Below are 20,241 nucleotides of genomic sequence, written 5' to 3' on the forward strand. Positions count from 1 at the left end.
TAAGTGGATACGCCTGGCATTTTTGTGTAAAATCCAAGGGGCACAGACTAGCTCCCTCTCACCCCCAAACTGTTAGTTATTTGACTTCAAATTTGCAGTGTTGAGGTTAAGAAAAACTGATATAAGCCATATTAAGTTGTGCCCAAATTTAACATAAAACATAATGTCACAGTAAGAGTTTCTGAAGGAGTTGTGTAATCTTACTATTGAAGTGAGGTAACTGTTAATCAGTTATTTAATTTATAATTTGCTACTATTTCTAAGCAGTCACTGCAAAAACTTGGTAATTCTTGTGAAAGGAGCATAACATTCCACTCGTCTTCCAACAAAATAAAGTATTTATGAATACTAAATTTAACAATTAATGATGCTGACATAATGTTGCATTTTGGAGAAATACAATTAAGCAGTTATTAATTTTGACTTTACTGCTTGATATATTGGAGCCGGTCATCTTTTTATTTTCAATATGCAAACATGAGCAAATGATCTTGGATCACAAAGATTAACATTGCCTGTAGAATCAGGTGGATTAAATGACCTAGAACCCATTCATTCTAGAACTCACCCATCAGGGATTGATTTTAAAAATGATACCCTAGGCCAGCACTTGAACAGCTTTCAGAACTAGCCACCCCTTGAAACACCTGTGGTTTTGTAGCCTATCTGTAAAGAAGAACAACAAACCAATATGTCCATGGCATCACCAGACCCTTTTGTTAGTGGTGTGACCATTTGAAACGTCTTCTCTTTGCAGTGGGAGTATAGCATCTTATTCCATGTAAGGCATTGGAAGATTCAGTCACCACTCTCCATCCTCATCTGGGGACACTCCTCTCTCTTCTGAGCTAACTGGATGGCCTTCTGAATCACCCATGTTAGGGTGTTTGTCCTCCTCACTTGCTAAGAATACTCTTGTATCCCGCTGCCCATCTGCCTCCTTCATTCAAATGTGGGACCATGTTTCATTCTTTGAATCCCTACATAAATGTCACCTCCTAAGAGAGACCTTCCCTGACTTACCCAACACTGTGCTGGTTAGACCAGCCCTCACAGTGTGTCCAGCACCACGCAGTTGTACATGTGTATATGTGATTATTTTACAAACAGCCAATCGACTGTAAGATCCACCATGCTATAGAACCTGTATGTGTTGCCTTCTACTATGTCTTCTATGCTTACAAAGTGCCTTTTGTAATATATGTTGGATGAATGAATGAGCCAATGTGTGAGTGAATGAGTGAGGGATTGAATGGATGAATGAGTGAATGAGTGAGCATGATTTGAGAGGCCTTAAGAAGAACTCTGTGAAAGGAGCTTGGGGCTTATCCACTAATTTAGGAACGACCTGAAACACAGTATCCAAATCTGGCTCACCTTTGGAATCCCCCAGAGCATGTGTGAATCTCTGGCACTTTCTTACCTCAATCCCAGACTCAGGAAATAAGAATATGTATTTTTAAAAGACTTCCTACCTGTAGTACATTGTATGTAGTATGAAAAGGCCACAATGAAACCCATCCTAAAAAATTTGCAAGAATGTTACAAAAGGGAGGGATGTTGAAGGCATAGGAGAGAAGAAAGACTAAATAGAGGGGAGGATATGATCAAATCCCATTACATACATGTATGGAAATGCTACAGTGAAACCCCTGACTTTGTACAATAATACTACTAACAAAAATAAGAAGCGATTTTACAAACAGTTCCAATTGATTGTGATGCTCAGTCATGCTTAGAGGTCCTTGACCTGGACTGCGTACTCTGTGGTGTCTAAAGCCAATGTGTCACCTCCTCCTCTCTATCCCGACAGCTGTGCAGGGTCTCTGGTGTTTTGTAGTTCCTGACGGAATAAGGGTGCAAAGAGTCTTTCCTGGTGAGGCATGGTTCTGAGTTTTCATGTTTGTGATTCATATTTTCTGTTATCTTTCTAAGATGCTGTTGTAATTTTTACTTTAGGTATGTTAGAGCAAGTTAGATTTTGATTGTCTGGAGCTATTCTATGATTTGGTCCATCTCCATCCTTATCCTTTCTGGGTTGATTTTTAAATTGCAGTCAAGCTGAACATATTTTTCAGAATGCTTCTGTTTGCACATGACACAGAACAACACAAATAAATGCATTAGATTAAGTTCATACAGCTAAAGAATCCAAAGGTAGAGCTATATCCAGGAGACCAGGCCATGGAATCATGATTTGATCTTTCCTTCCTTATTTCTCTTTCTCCTGATTTCTCTTTTTCTTCCTCTGCTATCGTCTCCCTTTTTCTTCTTCCTCTCTTCTCTCATCCCTTCTCTTCCTCTCTGTTTTTCTCCAATCTCCTCCCTTCTCCATACCTGACTCCTCTTAAACTCTCTTTCTTCCTTTCACCCCTTTTCACCTTTCTCTCTCTCCCCCCCACCTTTTCTCAGGTCAATTCTTTCTCCCCACCAGGTGAATGCTTGATATTATCTGAGCCAGACATTCTCCATTCAGAAAACTGGGTGGACAGCAGAGGTCTCCTTTTGTGGTTGCTTCAACAAAAATCCAGGAGAGGTTGTGATTGGTCCTGGAGTGAATTAATCACTCTGGATTGGAGCATGCAATGCTCTGATTGGCTGGCTTGGGACTCATATACCATTTCAGGGATCAGTGATTACCTTCCCCTGCTACCAAGTGCTCTAAGCCTGGGAAAGGAGTGGGTTCCAAAGCAATGGGGCTTGCTGATACCTAATGAATGGAATGGAATGAGGTCAGGGACAAATGTCTCCTTGTTAAATGACCTCACTGTGAAGTTTTGGGGGAGCATCTCATACTGGTCTCTTTGTGTGAACAGCATTCAGTCCATAGAGGAAATAAGTAGAACTTTCTTAGTTTCCATTTCTTTTTCTGGCTTTCCTTCAAGTTCATTGGGATTGGGGAAAGCACCTTGTTTCCTCTCTTCTTTATAATTAGATTCCTTCAATTTTGTGTGCCTCTTAGTTCCTCATTCTTTGGCTAGTTTTGTCGAGGTAACTAGGCATTTTAAATCACAGTGCAATTTCTCAGAACTCAGAAAACTGAACTGAAGTAGTAACTTTTAATAGGTCAATTATGTTATTTTTCAGCAGCCTGCTGCAGACTAATGAAACTGCAGTTTAATTAGGTTGGTGTGATGCCAAGATAAATGTTTCATTCCCAGCCTGTATTATTTACTCATTGAATAGTAGGGAAATCTACAAATAATAGGATTGGAGAAAGTGAAAGGCTAATCTGCATGGTTGCACTTGTTGGTAACGAAGGTGGCTGCATTGTGGACATCTCAGTTTTGTAGATGAGAAAGTTGAAAAACAAGCAAAATAAAGAAATGGCAAGACACATTTTTTGCAATGATAGAATTTGAGCTCAGGGCCTTGCTCTTGCTAAGCAGGTGCTCTACCATTTGAGCCATGCTGCCCAGACATTTTTTTTTCTTTAGTTAATTTTTTTTCAGATTGAGTCTTACACTTACCCTGGCTGGCCTCAATCTTCCCATCTCCACCCACCCCTGCCACACTCATACCTGGGAGTACAGATGTATGCCACCATCCCTGGCCTTACATTTTTTTAAAAGAAAAAAATATTTGGGATTTCTGAGTTTAAGGCTTTTGTTCTTAATTAATTACAACATTGAAAAACCATTCGGAAGGAAACATAACTAGGTCAGACTCCTAATGTAGTTTGTGTACCTACCGTGTGTGGCAGGCATTGTGTCTCAAGTTACTACATGTATTTCTTCACTAAGCTATGATAGGAATCTTGGGAGATGACTTTAGGGTCCTGCACATGTGGCTTTGGGGTATGATCAGAGAACACATGTGTTATTTGGAGCTCAAGGTGATAGGAACATGGGGGCAGCATGAATCCTTTTTATGCTGTGTTTCCATTTAAAGTGCAACAACCTGAAACATCTCCTAGTTACCCCCCAGTCCTTCTTCCCTCAGTCAGAAGTGGAATGTGTCACCCACCATGGCAGGGCCCATCTGGTCCTGATTGCCAAGGGTTGGGAATGAAGTCAGATGTTTTGATCAGCAGCCTCTGGCTGATTCTCTACACTGGGCTATAGATTCAACAGAAGGTGAGGATGTTTGGTTGTTAGATTGTGGATCTGTGTTGAAAACTGGGGACTGGTTTCCTTTGCCTTACTTCAGATAAAGGGGATCAAGACTATTGATACTCAGGCAAAAGAATAAGCAGATTCCCAGGCAGAGAGCCACCTGGGAATTTTGTAGCTGACCCTTCTCATTTCCACAGAGGGGGAGAGGCTCAGTGGAAGTCTCTGAGCACCTTAATTATGTACCCTGTTCAGAACCTTAGTATCAGCCATTTTCCTACAAGAAAAAAAAAACCCAAAAACCTTTCAGGGGCAGAGCAAAGGGTCCAAAAGCCCCTCTGGGGCTTTTCTCTTAAGCATATCCTTCTTAGATAATTATCATCTGTCCTATGTTACAGAAGAGGAAACCTTAATTATCATGCATGTGAAATAAGATGAATATCTGCAAGCTGACATTAAGCATTGTAATTAGACACATGTATGGTGTGAGGAGCCTACCTTCACAGTCCTAAAAATTTCGGAGCTGTCTCTTCCTTACCAGGCTTTTACTTCAACTCTCTTTTTGATTTTGATTCTGAGGTTGACTTGTATTCCCTATCCCTTTTAAATAGAACCATAGGTCCCATGTCACACTCAAAAGAATTGTTTCAGCTCCCATTTTTCATTTTGACATATTTTGGAAGGCCCTTGCCTCTGTGACTTTGAGCCATGTTTAATCCCCTGCTGTGTCTGTGTGGGGCTCTCCCATTCTTGCAACAGTGCTGGGTTGGAGCACTGGTTAGATCAAAGATGCAGACTTTCTCTGCCAAAGAATGATGCAGTAAAGAATGGCAACTGCTCAGAATAACAAATACTTACTACTGTAATCATATAGGAAGCAAAACAGAGGCACTCTTGCTCTCATTGCTGCAAAACTAATTTAGATTTTTTCCATGGTATTGGGCCAATCTGAGTAGGAGTCCATGCATCAAAATTGAGAATTCTAGGGAAATTCTGTCAAAGGTATATATGAGTAGTGCAAATGTATCCTCGAGGGGAGAGGGTACATTTCTTTTGCTCCTAATTAAAGTGTCTTCACTTGCTTTGCACAATAGCTTTTTATTGTGCAAATAGTGGAAAGCATTTTCTCAAACAAGTGAAATTTTATAAAGCAATATAGTAGCAGTATTCTCTGCATTTAATAGTAACCATATACATTTAACTTGAGATGCATAGCATTTGTCAAAAACAATGCCTGTGATGATTAATTCAGATGGTTGAGTTGGGGAGTGTGGATGGTGGCTGCAGGGAGCTGTATGTGTGTTCAGACTACACAGTACCGGAAAACTCCCAATTCGCTCAAGATAGGTAGAAGTGAGAACCCACTGTTGCCTTTGACAGCTCCCCCATGCAATCAGAGAATTGTGCATTGTAGATAGATGGCACATGACACATGGGCCCCTAAGACACTTATAAATAAGTGGAAATGGCCTTCAATGCAAATTAACCAAGAGGACTCCCTGCAGTGTGTCACAATTGTGTGCATCACACATGTGGGACTTTCTTTTATTCTTTCTATTCATCAGAGATTATTTTAGTGACAATCACTTTATAACCAATTTGAATTGGCTCATGTGATTGGAAGATCTTGGAAAGAGATGGTTTGGGACAAGACTGAATTAGGGTGCTCAAGTCTCATATTCTTGTGTGTTCATTGACTGTCTCCTGTAGGTGCAAGATGGCTACCTGCAGGTGTGAATTACATCCTATACTCAGCAACTGGATGGTGCAGAGACCCTGATTATCAGTGGTTCAGCCTAACCGCCCAGGCCTCAGTTACTCAAGCATCCCAAGAGCAGAGTTTAGGATTAGACCATCTTGCCCAAGTGCATTTCTTTCAGGAGTATTAAAATCTTTTAATTAATTTAGGCCTGGGGAATAGTGGCACATGCCTGTAATCCTAGCTATTCAGGCAATTGAGGCAGGAGGATCAAGAGTTCTAGGTCAGCCTCAGCAACTTTGTAAGACTGTCTCAAAATAAATAAAATAAAATAGGACTGCAAGTAGAGTTCAGTAGTAGAGTACTTGTTTAGTAAATGCAAGGCCCTGAGGGATCCACCCACAGTATCACAAACCAAAAAAAGATATGTGACTAGATAATCGCCAAACATTCATTATCATTTTGTAAAACCCAGGTATAACTAGGCAATGTGCATTGCACTTGGTTGTCTTATTTTTTTTATTTACCATTTTTGGTCTAGACTCTATAATATTGACATTTAAAAAATAGTTCCAGAGGACTCTGGGTGTGGTTCAAGTGGCAATGTCCTAAAATCATTTCCTCAATCCCTACCCCACACAAAACAGTGTTCTGCTTTTTGATTGTCCTCCATCGTCAGGCTCAGTGTCTTCACTGGGTGAAGAGTGGGCACAAGCAGCAGTGACTCCATCCACAGTGTCTTACCCCTGGGTACCTTGGGTTAGCTTGCCTCACCATGGGTGTCAATTAAGTTGGCCACTTGCTCACTAACAGGTCTCCCCAGTGTTAATTAGTCTTGTAATTAGAAACTAAAATGTGGTCTACATTTTGAGACTGTCTAAACATTCTTTTGTCCACTAACATTTTCACCTATGGAAAATTTTTACTGCACTGGCTATTGGCACTGAAGTGGTGCTTTTCTGATTTTATCATTCCACCAACATTAATTTAAAAATTATCTTGTCTTTGTCCTCTTCCCCCAAAGCAGGGAACCTAGTTGAACTGTCTTTGCCAGTAATGACAACACATTTTGATGGCATTTGACAAAAGTGATAAAACTTTACCCAGAGTTACATATGTTATGGGTTTAAGAAAATAATAGTCATGATTGTGGTTATAAGTCACCTTCCTTCTAAAGTGTTAGAAAGGCTAAGAAGTAGTTCTAAGTTGTGGCTGAAAGTCTTAAAATGAAGTAAAAAAGAAAAGAGAAAACTATAATATCTACAATGGAAAGAGAGAGAGAGAGAGAGAGAGAGAGAGAGAGAGAGAGAGAGAGAGAATTGAATAGGCATCTGTACATTTTCAGCCTTGAATATTTAGAATGGAGGAGAGAGGACTTTTATTTTATGCTCAGGTGGCTTTATTCAAACTCTCCTCATTTAGAATTTCAAGAGGTACTACTCTCCTTTGATGTGGTTTGATTATCTTTCATGATCCTCACAAACTGCACTTTTATCCACCCTTTCAGACTGAGAAAGTCTACAGCCACATGGCCTCAACCATTGGACTGGCCTGTGGGTTTCATTCTCTTTGGTTGTTTCTCCCTGGACTCCTGGGGTTTTTCAATAGGGCTTCTTTTCAATCAAAAGCTAATTTTCTTTGTGTGCGTAGGTGGTGTAGAAATCCATGCTTTTACACTGTAGCAGGCCTGTATTTGATGTACCTGGTTCAGAGACAATTGTCCTTTATAGCTTCCAAGAATAAATTCAATGAAAGCCCCATGCGACTAGTTTGTAACTCATTTAGTGGAGAGTTCTACGGGATTATTTCACAAAGCAGTTCTCAGCTTAAGAAGTTAAATTGGCTTTCTTGGGTCTGGCTGGAGGCCTCTTCATCTCTGTATTCAGAGGATATTTACATATATACCATGGATCTTTCTAGAAAATGGGAAAGAGGTGTATAACTATAGACTTAAACTTCCTCTACTTCCTCTTACCTATCCCGTAAAAGTCTTAGGATAAGAGTATTAGATGTAAGGACAATATTACTTCATAAAATAGGGACAAAGACAGTATGTTGGTGAGTGTATTTTTACATGAGAATAATTGTGTAAATCTAATGAATGACCAGTGACAAAATAGGTCCTGCATTTAATCAAAGTTGGTGTGAGGTTAAGATTAGACTTTGGAGTAGAGTACTTGAGTCCAAATGCTGGAAGACCACATTCTAGCTGTTTTTTCCCCCTTAGGCAATTGTACAACTTGTCTGAGCTTGAATTCTAGAGGTAAAATTGTGTTCTAGGCAGGATAAGCTAGCAAGGATATACTGTAGTAACAATCAGCCAGTAGTTCAACAGCTTAACATAAGAAAGGTGTGTTTGTCATAGACAGGTTCATCACAGGCTCTCCACCATGTGTATGCCACCAAATGTCTGGAGAGACCCCCCCCCACCATCGAAATTATTGCTGATGGCCAGACCAGGGAAAAGCAGTCTTCTGGGAACTATTGAGTCACTCTTAATATTTAGACAAGAAGTGATGCACATCAATTCTCAGAATGCAATGGCCAACACAGGTCATAGATCCTCGCCCAACCTCAGAGGGTCAGGAATTATAATTACCATGTTTCCAAAGACCAAGAGCTCACAACATTCAGTAAGCTATACTACTCACTGCTATGAGTACTTAAAATTGTTTCCAGTTTTCTTAAGGTATAATTGACAAAATATTGTGTATAGTTGAGGCATATAACATTATGGTTTGAGAAACATCACAAAAATAATCTCTAGGATCACGCTATTAATATATTCACTACCTCTGATAGCTATGATTCCACTTGTGTGAATTTTCAGTGAAAACATTTAATCTCTGCACATTTCAAGAATGCAATAAAGTATTGTGAATTGTAGTCACCATGTATGCATTAGCTCTCTGGAACTTATTCATCCTGCGCAATTAAAAGGCTTACCTCATGGGTGCTCCTGAGGTTTAAATGGGAAATGTTTATTATAGTGTCTGGACACAAAGGAGATCCATTTGCTACAGTGGTCATCATCATTTGTGACAGTTCATACTATGTGTTCCTGATGATGATTTAGATGTGAGAGGATTTCAAGTAAGGTGAGGAGAGTTTGGAAATTATAGCTCTCACCTCAATACTATAAAAATAAAGAAACCAAGAACAGGGATTGAGACTTGCTTGTAATAACACTGAGAACAGAACCCAATTTATAGGTTGTAAGAATTTCTCTACTTTTATCTCCTTGTGCGCAGATATCTCCAGTTTTCAAAATGGAAACCAGTGTCTCTCAACTCTACCCTATGTCTCCATTTACACAGGGACAGCTGTGTTTGCATGGGACACTTGGTCTTCTGTAACTGGCTGCTGGCTCTGCTATCCTTTGAATATTGGTTAAAGCATCATGTTCTCAGGGCAGGCTTCTTTGACCTCTCCCCTGCCACCAAATCAAACTCCTCTCTGGGATATCTTGGGCTTCTACGTATCTCTTTTTGTAACTGGCAATTTTGCAGAATGCACATATTTAATGCTAGTTTGAGAATGCACAAATAAATTTGTACATATCTGTCTCCTTCAAGAGATTTTAGCAAAGTGCCTTTTTTTCTTTTGATCATCATTAATTCCCAGAATCTACTATAGTTTCTGGTGCATAACATCTCAGCTCCAACCAAAGATGGGGGTACAGGTAAATGTATGAACAAAGTTTACTGTCAAAGACAATGAGAAGATTATTTTCTACACTATAGAATCCTTTTGAAAGAATTTGGGAAATTAGATCAGAAAATGCGTCCATGTTATGAAGCTGGATTTTTATATTTGGAACAATTTTACCTCTGTGTGCTTGCAGCACAATTGAAACAACTTGGATAGTCCAATTTATCTGTTTTTTCTTTTGATGTTATTTCTAAGATTCTATGGCCTATTCAGAGGTCACCAAGATTTACTTCAATGCTTTCTTCTAAGAGTTCTATAGGACTAGTTCTAACATTTAGGCCTATGATCTCTTTGTGTGAGATGTAAGATAAGTGTTTACCGTCATACCTTTATGCCAGTTGTTCCACCACTGTTTGTTTGTGCTTTTTATTCCTACATTTTTGATTGTTTGCATCAAACTTAACTTAGTGAGGAGTAGGTAATGAGAATGGGGCTCCTAAATGAAAGGCTTAGCTGGAAAAAACAACTTGATTTTCAAAAGCATTGTTAATATGTTTTGCATATATAACATTTGGATCATCCCAACAGTGATTCTAATAAAGTCTTTATAGTTGTATGTCTGAGCTGGGCTTCGAGAAAAAGCCTTCTTCCTTCTTGGATGTAGAGCCAGGATCAGTATCTATGGGTCCTATGCCTGCACATTCAACCAACTGTGCATCAAAAACATTTTATCAAAAATTTTCACAACTGCACATGTACTGAACATGTATAGTTTTTTCTTTGTCATTATTTCCTAAACAATACAGAATAACAGCTATTGACATAGCCTTTGTATTATATTAGATGCTGAATTATCTAGAGATGATTTAAAGTCTATGGGAGGATGTATGGAGGTTACATAGGGACTTGAGTACCCACAAATTTTTGTATTCACAGGGATCCTGGAGCCATTCCCCCAGGGATATTGAGGGACAGCTGAACATGTGTACCCACTCTCACACACAGACAGATGCCCCCAGGTGAGAAAAATCACTTCTAGTTGAGAATCAATGAAATATTGATATAAATAGAGGGATAGACAATTAGAAATAGGTATAACACACACACACAGAGCTTTAAATTAAGCTTTGGTACAGTTTTCTGAATTAAAGAGCTCTTAGGAGGGAGACTTATTAGATAGCTCTTCTAATAAAGGAAATGCAAATTAAAACCACGCTAAGATTCCACCTCACCCCTGTTAGAATAGCCATCATCAGCAACACCACCAACAACAGGTGTTGGCGAGGATGCGGGGAAAAAGGAACCCTCTTACACTGTTGGTGGGAATGTAGACTAGTACAACCACTCTGGAAAAAAATTTGGAGGCTACTTAAAAAGCTGGACATCGATCTACCATTTGACCCAGCAATACCACTCTTGGGGATATACCCAAAAGACTGTTACTCCAGAGGCACCTGCACATCCATGTTTATTGTGGCACTATTCACAATAGCCAAGTTATGGAAACAGCCAAGATGCCCCAGCACTGACGAATGGATTAAGAAAATGTGGTATCTATACACAATGGAATTTTATGCAGCCATGAAAAAGAACGAAATGTTATCATTCGCTGGTAAATGGATGGAATTGTAGAACATCATTCTGAGTGAGGTTAGCCTGGCCCAAAAGACCAAAAATCGTATGTTCTCCCTCATATGTGGACATTAGATCAAGGGCAAACACAACAATGGGATTGGACTTTGAGCACATGATAAAAGGGAGAGCACACAAGGAAGGGGTGAGGATAGGTAAGACACCTAAAAAACTAGCTAGCATTTGTTGCCCTTAACGCAGAGAAACTAAAGCAGATACTTAAAGCAACTGAGGCCAATAGGAAAAGGGGAACAGGTACTAGAGAAAAGGTGAGATCAAAAAGAATTAACCTAGAAGGTAACACCCACTCACAGGAAATCAATTGCGTCAATGCCCTGTATAGCTATCCTTATCTCAACCAACAAAAACCCTTGTTTCTTCCTATTATTGCTTATACTCTCTCTACAACAAAATTAGAAATAAGGGCAAAATAGTTTCTGCTGGGTATTGGAGGGGGAGAGGGAGGGGGCGGAGTGGGTGGTAAGGGAGGGGGTGGGGGCAGGGGGGAAGAAATGAACCAAGCCTTGTATGCACATATGAATAATAAAAGAAAAATGAAAAAAAAATAAATTTAGAGCTTCAGGAATGAAAAAAAAATTACATAGCTCTTCTTTTCAACTTGGTAAAAATCTGATCTTATTCTTCCTTACACTGGGTGTTTGTCATCATAACTACCATTAGGGTTGCTGTGTTCTTTTCTTTTTCTAAAGACATGACAAACAGAGTTTGCATCTGGTATATGAAATGTAACTTAGCAAATTCATGAATTAGCAAAGAAAATTCTCCACTATCCATGTGGACTGTGGTGTCATGATAGCTAGGGAAGTATTTGGCACACATTTATCCAAAGTGATTGCTGTAAGGTGAGTAAGATGTGTGCCCCGAAGCCTTCCTGGACCCTTTTTCCTTGCCATAGCTCCATTATCCACCTGGAAAAGCCAGATCCTCACTGCTATCACCTCCTTTGAAACAAGGGATCTGATTCTGCCTGGTGAAGCATCAGGAAGAGGTATGGAGAGAGGTGGACAGGGTTTCTTCTCAGTTTAAAAGGAGCAAGTCACACTAAGAGCTCATCTTTTCCTAAACTGAGCACCACCTACATCTTGCCTTGGGCTGCCATAGCCTTGGGGTTGCCATGCTATATCCTTCTGTGTACCATGGAGTGAGAATCCCCAGGATGAAGTCCATTGGACTGACGATGGTGGAAAAGAATGATTGTCTTGGGTCCTTCACAGAATCGTAGAGTTTCTGGGAAATCCCAGGACTGCCCTTTCTCTTAATAGTCACGTGAGAGACATAATGATTATCTTCATGGTGGGGGCCACTGTTGGTCAGGTTGATTTTCTGCTATGGGTTGCTCAAGGCATCCTTATAGATGTGCCCATAATATATAGCACATTCTCATGTACATATATGTATACCATACATTTACTCATATGCAAGATGTGCTAATGTTATCAGACTCAACTTATTTAACTTGTATCTTTTTTTACTCAATTATATGTTGAAACATCCTTGTTAGGATATAACATTGTAACTCATTATTTTAAATGGCTGCACGTTATTTTATATTATCACGGACATGACTTATTTAACCTTTCTCCTTTTAATAAGTCTTAGGTAGACTTTAATTGGTTGACTATTATAAGTAACCCTACAGTCAACATTATAAAACTTGTCATCGACCAGTAAGCAATCCTTACAAAATAAGGAGAAAGGCAAACACGAAGACAGTTTCTCAGGATTAAGCATAATAGACAAAAACCCAAGAAACATGTAGACTGTCCAAGAGGACGTTTTCAGTAACTTAAGCAGTATGTGGTCATTCAAAATGATGGTTATTAAGAATATTTTGCAGCAAAAGAATAATTTTTTAATAAAAGACATAGCACAAAATAAAGCTATAAGATGTGATTGTATTTAGTGCAAATATATTTACACTATACTGGGTGAAAAGTAACAGGATCTCCCTCAATATGTGAAGAGTGTTCTCTCTGGGAGGAGAGACAGTGGGTGCCTTCAGGTGTTTTTTTTTTTAATACCTATATGAATGAAGGTGTACCCTTTCCAAATGATCTGATGTAGTCGTTCAGCACTTCTGAATTTTAATTTTCCAAACCATATTCAAACTCATATTTCAAATTATCACCCAGAACATGAATATCAATGGCTCTACTGTTCTTTTTGCTTTGCAGAATCTTAAATATAGCAAAACCCCATGTGCTAAATCCATTTCTGAATTTGCAATCCTTTGGGGTCCTCTAATGTTTGTGTTTGTGAATTTGTCACCTGGGTATAGTGATGGCACAAAACTTGAGTTTCAATAGCTGTGAGCTCATGAAGACCCACCCCTAGTATTTTCTAACCCCAGACCACTTCTAGTTTATAAGTTAAAGTGCTGTGGGAACACATCCCACTCACCCTGGTGTCTCTTATGTAGCTCAGAATAGCAAGGAAACTTAAGAAAAAATAGTAATAAATATGCCTAAAGGGTTTAGATCTTGCCTAAGAAGAGAGTCTAGTGGTTAGGAATGTCTACTTTAAACCCATAACAGAATTCTGGCATTTGTTACCTGCTGGAACTTAACTTTTCCTTCTATAAGTAGGGTTGAATCTCTCATCCCTTTATCAGGGTCCTTAGTCCTATTCAGTGACAGTGTGGTAGAGTGGGTAAGAGTTGGAACTGTGGAGTCAGACTATTCCAGTTCAAGTCCACTGTTCTCCCTTCTAGCTTGGCACTCTTGAACAAGTACATTCAACTTAATCCACCGCCCAGTTCTGTATTTTTCAAATGCAATTAACAAGAGTGTGTAGCTTCTAGGGCTGTGAGCATCAGATGTGTTAACACTTTTAAGAGTGGTACCTAACACACAGTGAATGCCCTGTCTGTAAGTGTCCCAAAGTGTTAGTGGGTAACATTGAATGAGATTAACATAGACAGCATGTTGGTCACAGTCCCCAACATATATACAGTAAGTACATATGAACAGCAATGTGTCCTTGTCTTTCCCATAAAGTCCAGGTCACCACAGTTAGCCTCTAGGTATAATTTCAAGGGAGCCACTGGGTATCATTTCAAGGGCAATGAAACAAGTGAAGGAAAGAGGTTTGAAGAATCCATTCATGGGTATATACCTCCTTTCTCCTTTGGAGGAGCCATCACCCAATTTTGTGGGGCACAGTCTCAGATTATTTGTTGTCCTCTCCAAGACAAATGTTTCCTTATAATTAAAATGGTGCTAATGAACACAACATGCACCAGACAGAATCCTGAGCTTCTGCTCTCCTTCCTCCTTACCTGAGCCTCCCTGCTCTCCTACACTTCCCACAACATCATGCCCTAGCTGAATCCCTGTCAGGAGACTGCTCGACTAAGCAATCTGTCACATGCGTGGTTACAATCATGCCTTATTATGGCTTTCAAAAAGATGCCCTCTCATTTCGTACACTTGCGTTTATAGAGGACTTCTGGCATTCTGAAAAGAAACAGATAGCAGTCTCCAAACCCTTTATTTCCTTCAGCTGATAACTGCTCTGGCCAGAGATGAACAGCGTGGTGATTACATGATGTAATTTACTACAAAAGACAGTTAATATTACTTACAAACCTGCCATCAGTTTTGGGGAAATCAGCAGCAAAGGAACGAAGAGGAGAAATCTGAATCCACCTAAATATATTGGTCTGATAGAATTACAAGTTTATAGATTTACCATTTAGGAATCAGTCCCGTTATGAAACATTTGTCCTTGAAGACAGACAATATAAGTAACAAGCAAGATTATACCCTTTTCTGTGGATCAAGGACATGGGCAATGTAGGAGAGAAAGGGAGGGGAAAATTCCCACAAGAGGAACTTAAATGTTGCCCTTGCGAATTACACCTGGGGATATTAACTGGGGAATTAGATCTATAAAGAAACCTCTAATATAGCTAAACAAAGTCCTTCAGGTAATGCTCTCAATGAGAAAAATGTGAGAAAATATAGCCTTTTAAATGTGATTAGAGTCAGACCTGTAGTTACTCTCCGAGAAAGGCCATTGGCAATAGAGGAATGAAAGGGGAAAAAATATTTTAAAACTTTTGTATCAGACCAGAAATTCTAGAGCACCAACAGCTTGGGGATTTAGTCCAATTCTAAAGCCTCTGTATTTTAAATTGAAGAATAGGAAGGAATTAAATACCCAATTTAGGATTTTTTTTAAAACTTCAGAAAATAGAAGAGTCCTTTTTGCTAAATGACTAATTGAGACAGTGCATGACTCCAGTGTGGGTTGTAATTTAAAAGATATGACTGGAGCATTTATGCATCTTATGGGTTACCTTTCTGATGAACTTTTGCAAGAGTTTCTTGTTCACTTAGTCATTGTTTAATGGAGATTAAGGTGAGACTTTTGGTGTTCTTTTTAGTATCATAGACAAACTCTAGAAGAATCGTAATTCTATGAGAACACTATACAAAGAGCAATGCCAAGATGGGCACCCCAGGAACATTGTCCTGAGAGCTTGGCATATGCCCCCAGAGTATCTCTTTCTTTCTTCCCTTCCATTCCTGATCCTTGGACAAGGTTACTGTGATCTCTCAGCTACACATATAGAGAGAGATGAGAGATCAGGTCTGTACAACAGACTCCATCTTTCCTTTTCCTCCCAGATACATTTATTACAGACAAGAACAAGAAAGGAAATATGTCTTGCTTTGACTAACAAACAGTATCTTGCTTTGTCCACCCGTGCCACCCCATGGGATTGAAGAGGATATTAGAGGTGGAGCCAAAGTCCCAAGCTCCACCTTTTAAAGCTATGGCCTTACCCAGTGCCAATGGTGTCAAATCCTAAACTCAAATCATTCAGATAAACAACTCCTCTCTCTTATAAGATGGGCCAGGGGATGAAGGAATGAGGTGGGAAGAAACAAGCTGTTTATTGGCCGTTTGTGTATTTTCTTTGGAGAAATGTCTATTTAAATTCTCTGCCCATTATCTTGAGTTGTTTGTTGTTGGGTTTTAGGACTCCTTTATATATTGTGTATATTCACTCCTTATCAGACACATAATTTGGAAATATTCCCACTACTCTGGGGGTTGCCTTTTCACTCTGTTGCTAGTGTCCTGGGATGCTCGAACAGCTTTAATTGTGATAAAGTCAAGTTTATTTGTTCCTTTTTGTTACCTGGGTCTTTTGTCCTAAGCTAGTAAGAAGAGTAACAGCATGCTGTTTGTCTGATTTTGAGATTCCCTCCCTAGAAGATAGAAAGGCACCTTGTCCCTTTGACTCCGACCTTAATCCTCCAGCTAGAGGGAGGTGTGAGTCAGTATGTGCTGAACTCCAAACACTGACCCAAGATGTCATGATGCTCATATACAAAGGCCACCTGCAGGACAAGACTGTGCAAGCTGCAGGAAGTCAGGAGGGGCTCTTGGGAAAACCTCTGCTGTCCTGTTCTACTTGGCTCATCTCCAAGGTGGCCTGGTGTTCACTGAGGTGTGGACAGCTCATATGTTCATCCATGAACCATGTCCAGACTTGAGATGACCGAAAATGCTGTTTTCCTGTTTCATTCATCATTCCTTCTTTGGGTCTCAGTTAGCATTTAGGAAAGCAAAGAATTTAAGAACAGAAAGACTACTGAAGCCCACTTTTGTCATGTACAGTTAAAATCACTGCAGCCCAGAGTGATGAAGCTCCTGCCTGAATTCTGTAACTGCTGTAACTGCTGAGCAGTAAACCAGAGCTGCAGCCTGGTATCCTGGCTCAGGTCAGTGCTCTGATCATTTCTTTTTATCATCAACACATCCGAGAAAAAAGAAGCCTCATAATTGCATTTATTCTAGTAAGTGTGCACTTACCAGCACAATTTATTCTGTCTTTGAGTGGCAAGAAAATGTAATACAGAGTGCAAATGGAAAATAAGCATCGGCATTGTGATTTCAATTGAATTCTTCTCCAGATTTAAAGTGTCCCCTACAGATCTGAAGCACAGCCTTCTTCAGGGACAAGGGTCACAAAACTCAGGTGTCCCAAGACCAAGGTTTGGCAGAACAGAGCAGTTTAAAGGAGACAGTGTCCACATGCAAATGAAGCCCAAATTGCTACAGCTTCGATTTTTGTAAAAGAGAACCTGAAAATTAGTTTTTGTATGTAATAGCTCAATTTTAAAATTTTTGAATGCTGAAATGAATTGACTCAAAAAAATTCAGTGTAAAGACAAAGATCTTTCTGTGCACTTGGTGTGGACCATTGATGTAAGACTTTTGTTTTTGCAGTTAAAGCATAACATTCACACATGTTGGAATCCTTGGGAGAGCTTTAAACAAGTCCCAGTGCCAGGCTGACGGTATAGCTCAATGGCTGAGCACTTGCCAAGCATGCAAGAGGCCCTGGGTTCTGTTCCCAGCACCTCAAAGAGCAAACAAACAAACAGAAAAACAATACTTCAGCCCGTGCCATTCCTAATACACAAGTACCTCAGGGTGGGCTCTGGACATTAGGATTGCAGGTTCCCAGACAACTACAGTGGGCAGCCAGGTTAATACCCATGGGGCTCATGGTGAGTGGACAGCACCATCCCACACCAGTCCTTTTCTCCCATGGTGGAGGACAGCTGGACAGTCATTGCTGGACATAATATCTGGACGATTGGCTGCATTTCTTGTTCGTTGTGTTTCTACTTGGGTATTTTATAGACACTGACAGATGCCCCTTGATCTCCACTCGCCCTGTGTTCTTCCATCAAGTTTTGATCCCAAAGGTTTTGATTGATCATCTTTCTGGAGCAAGGGGGTGGTTTGGACATCTTTTCCTGTCCCAGCATTGGATTCTTCCAGCCAAGCATGGTGCTTTCACCCACCAGCCTTCTACATTTGGTCTTCTTGTGACTTTGCCACAGGCTTGTCCTGCAAATATGGGGAGTCCTTCTCTGCTCCTCTTCGAGACCCCACCTGCTTCTTCCTCTGCTGCTTTCTGTTTATACTTTCCTTGCCTCTGAATGCCAGTTTTTCGGTGTCACTGTGGTAAATCTAGCAGTCACTAGGAGAAGAAAAGTTATGGAGAGGAAGCTACCATGGAAGGACCTGATAACCCTTTCTGGGTTGTGCTGGGGTTTGAACTCAGAGCCTCACACTTGTGAGGCAAGTGCTCTATCACTTGAGCCAAGTGCTCTACCAAATGAGCTTTTTTTTTTTAAAATGGCCTCATGTCTAAAAAACTGTGAATCTTATTACTGACTTTGTCACACAGAAACATAAAGTTCTGTAATAAAGTACCCATGATGGTTAGAGGCATAAACCAATTATCAAGCAGAGGTTCAATGATAAATGACCCTGGAGTTGCTTATAATATTTAGCAGATAGATAAATAAGAAACAGCAAGTTAAGCAATTAGGGTAATGTCTTGCTTACTGTTGATATGGGTGATGCTTCTATGGGACTTGTTATAAAGTACGTTTTGGTTTTGTGCATGTGTAAGCATCTTAGTACACACACATAGGATTCTCAGGTTCAAAATGAATATATCATTCCAAGATTCTGTAATTATTTTTTACTTATCAACTATTTTGTGCTTAAGATTAGCAGAACTGAAAGCTTTAAAAAATTAATGTATAGTTTGTATACATTTGGGGAATGTATACAAGCTCCTCTTCCCCAAAGAGGGGCTTGGGGAAGGAGGGAAAGGAAGAGAGAATGCTTGAAGTGTCAGCAGCATCATAAAACATAACATCTGTGAAGGTAGTAGTGTATTGAAAGCTGTTGACAAATGGTGGGGTGAGGCAAAAGAGTAAGGGAGTGTAATGAAAGGGGTTGAATGGACCAAAGTAAGGTAGACTCACAGTGGAGATACATTGAGAAACTCCATTGAACACTGACTTGAATATTAATAATGAAAGACAGGACTTTAAAATAGGAAGAGTGTGTGTATGGGGGGGAGGTACCTGTGGGAGGAAGGAGGGTGAATGAAGGAGATGAAGGTGAGGGAATATGGTTGATGGACTTCATATACTTATATGAAATAAAGCAAAGAAACCTCTTGCATTTTCTTGAAGTGGGGCAGGGATGGAGTCAAGGGGGAGAGACGGTGGGGACAATCCAACCAATGTACAATAAAAGCCAATTTGGAATTGTCACAATGAATACCCCCTGTTCAAAAAATGTATCATAATAAAAAAACAAAAAATAGGAAATAGATGGGTTTGGTGGTACATAATTGTATTCCCAGCACTCAGGAAGCTGGAACAGAAGAATTTCAAGTTCAAAGCCAGCTTGGGCTACATAGCAAGACCTGTTTAAAAAACAAAAACAACAAATAGGAAAATACCATGCATGTTGTCACTTCCCTTACACAACATCAGCCTTTTGGTTTTGGTGGTGAGTGTTTTTGGGTTTGGGAGATAGGGATTCATTATGTACTTCAGGCTGGTCTCAAACTTACAGTCTTCTTACCTCACAGTCTCCCAAGAGCTGGGATTATAGCTGTGCACTACCACTCTCACCTTAATGTTAGCTTTTGTTCCTCTGGCATGTTTTTCATTGTTGTATATGCAATTCTGGATTTCTACTTTCTCAGTCATTGTTCAGGAAGTATTTGTTGGATGCCTGCTCCCTGCCAGGTTGGTGCAGAGCACAGGTGCTATGACCTTGAACAAGGTAGATATAGTGCCAGTTTTATGGAGTTTGTATTGCAACTGTCTTTCTATGGTGACAGCATACTTTGAGATAGGCATGCTACAGGGCCACTTGCATCTCTAGTAACACAGGGACACAAGTATTGCATCTCTCTCTCCTCCCCCTCTCCTCTTCTCTCTCTCTCTCTTTCTCTCTCTCTCTCCTTTGCCCTCTTTCTCCTTCCTTCCCTCTGTTAGTTTCCTTGTTTTGCGTTTGCCTATCTCTGTGTGTGCGCACAAATAAGCATAAGTAACTATTTCAGCATTTTGTGGTTCCCTCATGCAGTGTATGATTACAAATTTCACTGGCAACAGCAAAGACCAAAGACAATCGAGTTTCACCTGCTAATGAGCGATGAGAGAACGGGGGAGCACATGTAAGCTATCTTATGTCCTCATTGAGCTTTTTATTACTTTGTCTACAAATGTCCTTGCTTCTACAGTTGGCAGCCTCTAGAAAAAGAAGGAATGGAGACTTAGAAAGAGAAATAAGCTTGACCTAAAACCTTAGCTCTGCCACTCACCATGTATCCTCTCTATTTTTTATCAT

The 20,241-nt window shown here is 40.0% G+C and overlaps 1 protein-coding gene across 16 annotated transcripts in view; it reads left to right on the forward strand.

Moving 5' to 3' along the window:
- Rbfox1 (RNA binding fox-1 homolog 1) overlaps window positions 1-20,241 on the forward strand; it is a 1,956,039-nt gene that overhangs the window by 1,016,508 nt on the left and 919,290 nt on the right. The gene's annotated exons all lie outside the window — the stretch shown is intronic.

The sequence above is a fragment of the Castor canadensis genome, chromosome 17, assembly GCF_047511655.1.
Source record: "Castor canadensis chromosome 17, mCasCan1.hap1v2, whole genome shotgun sequence".
NCBI classification, from domain to species: Eukaryota; Metazoa; Chordata; class Mammalia; order Rodentia; family Castoridae; genus Castor; species Castor canadensis.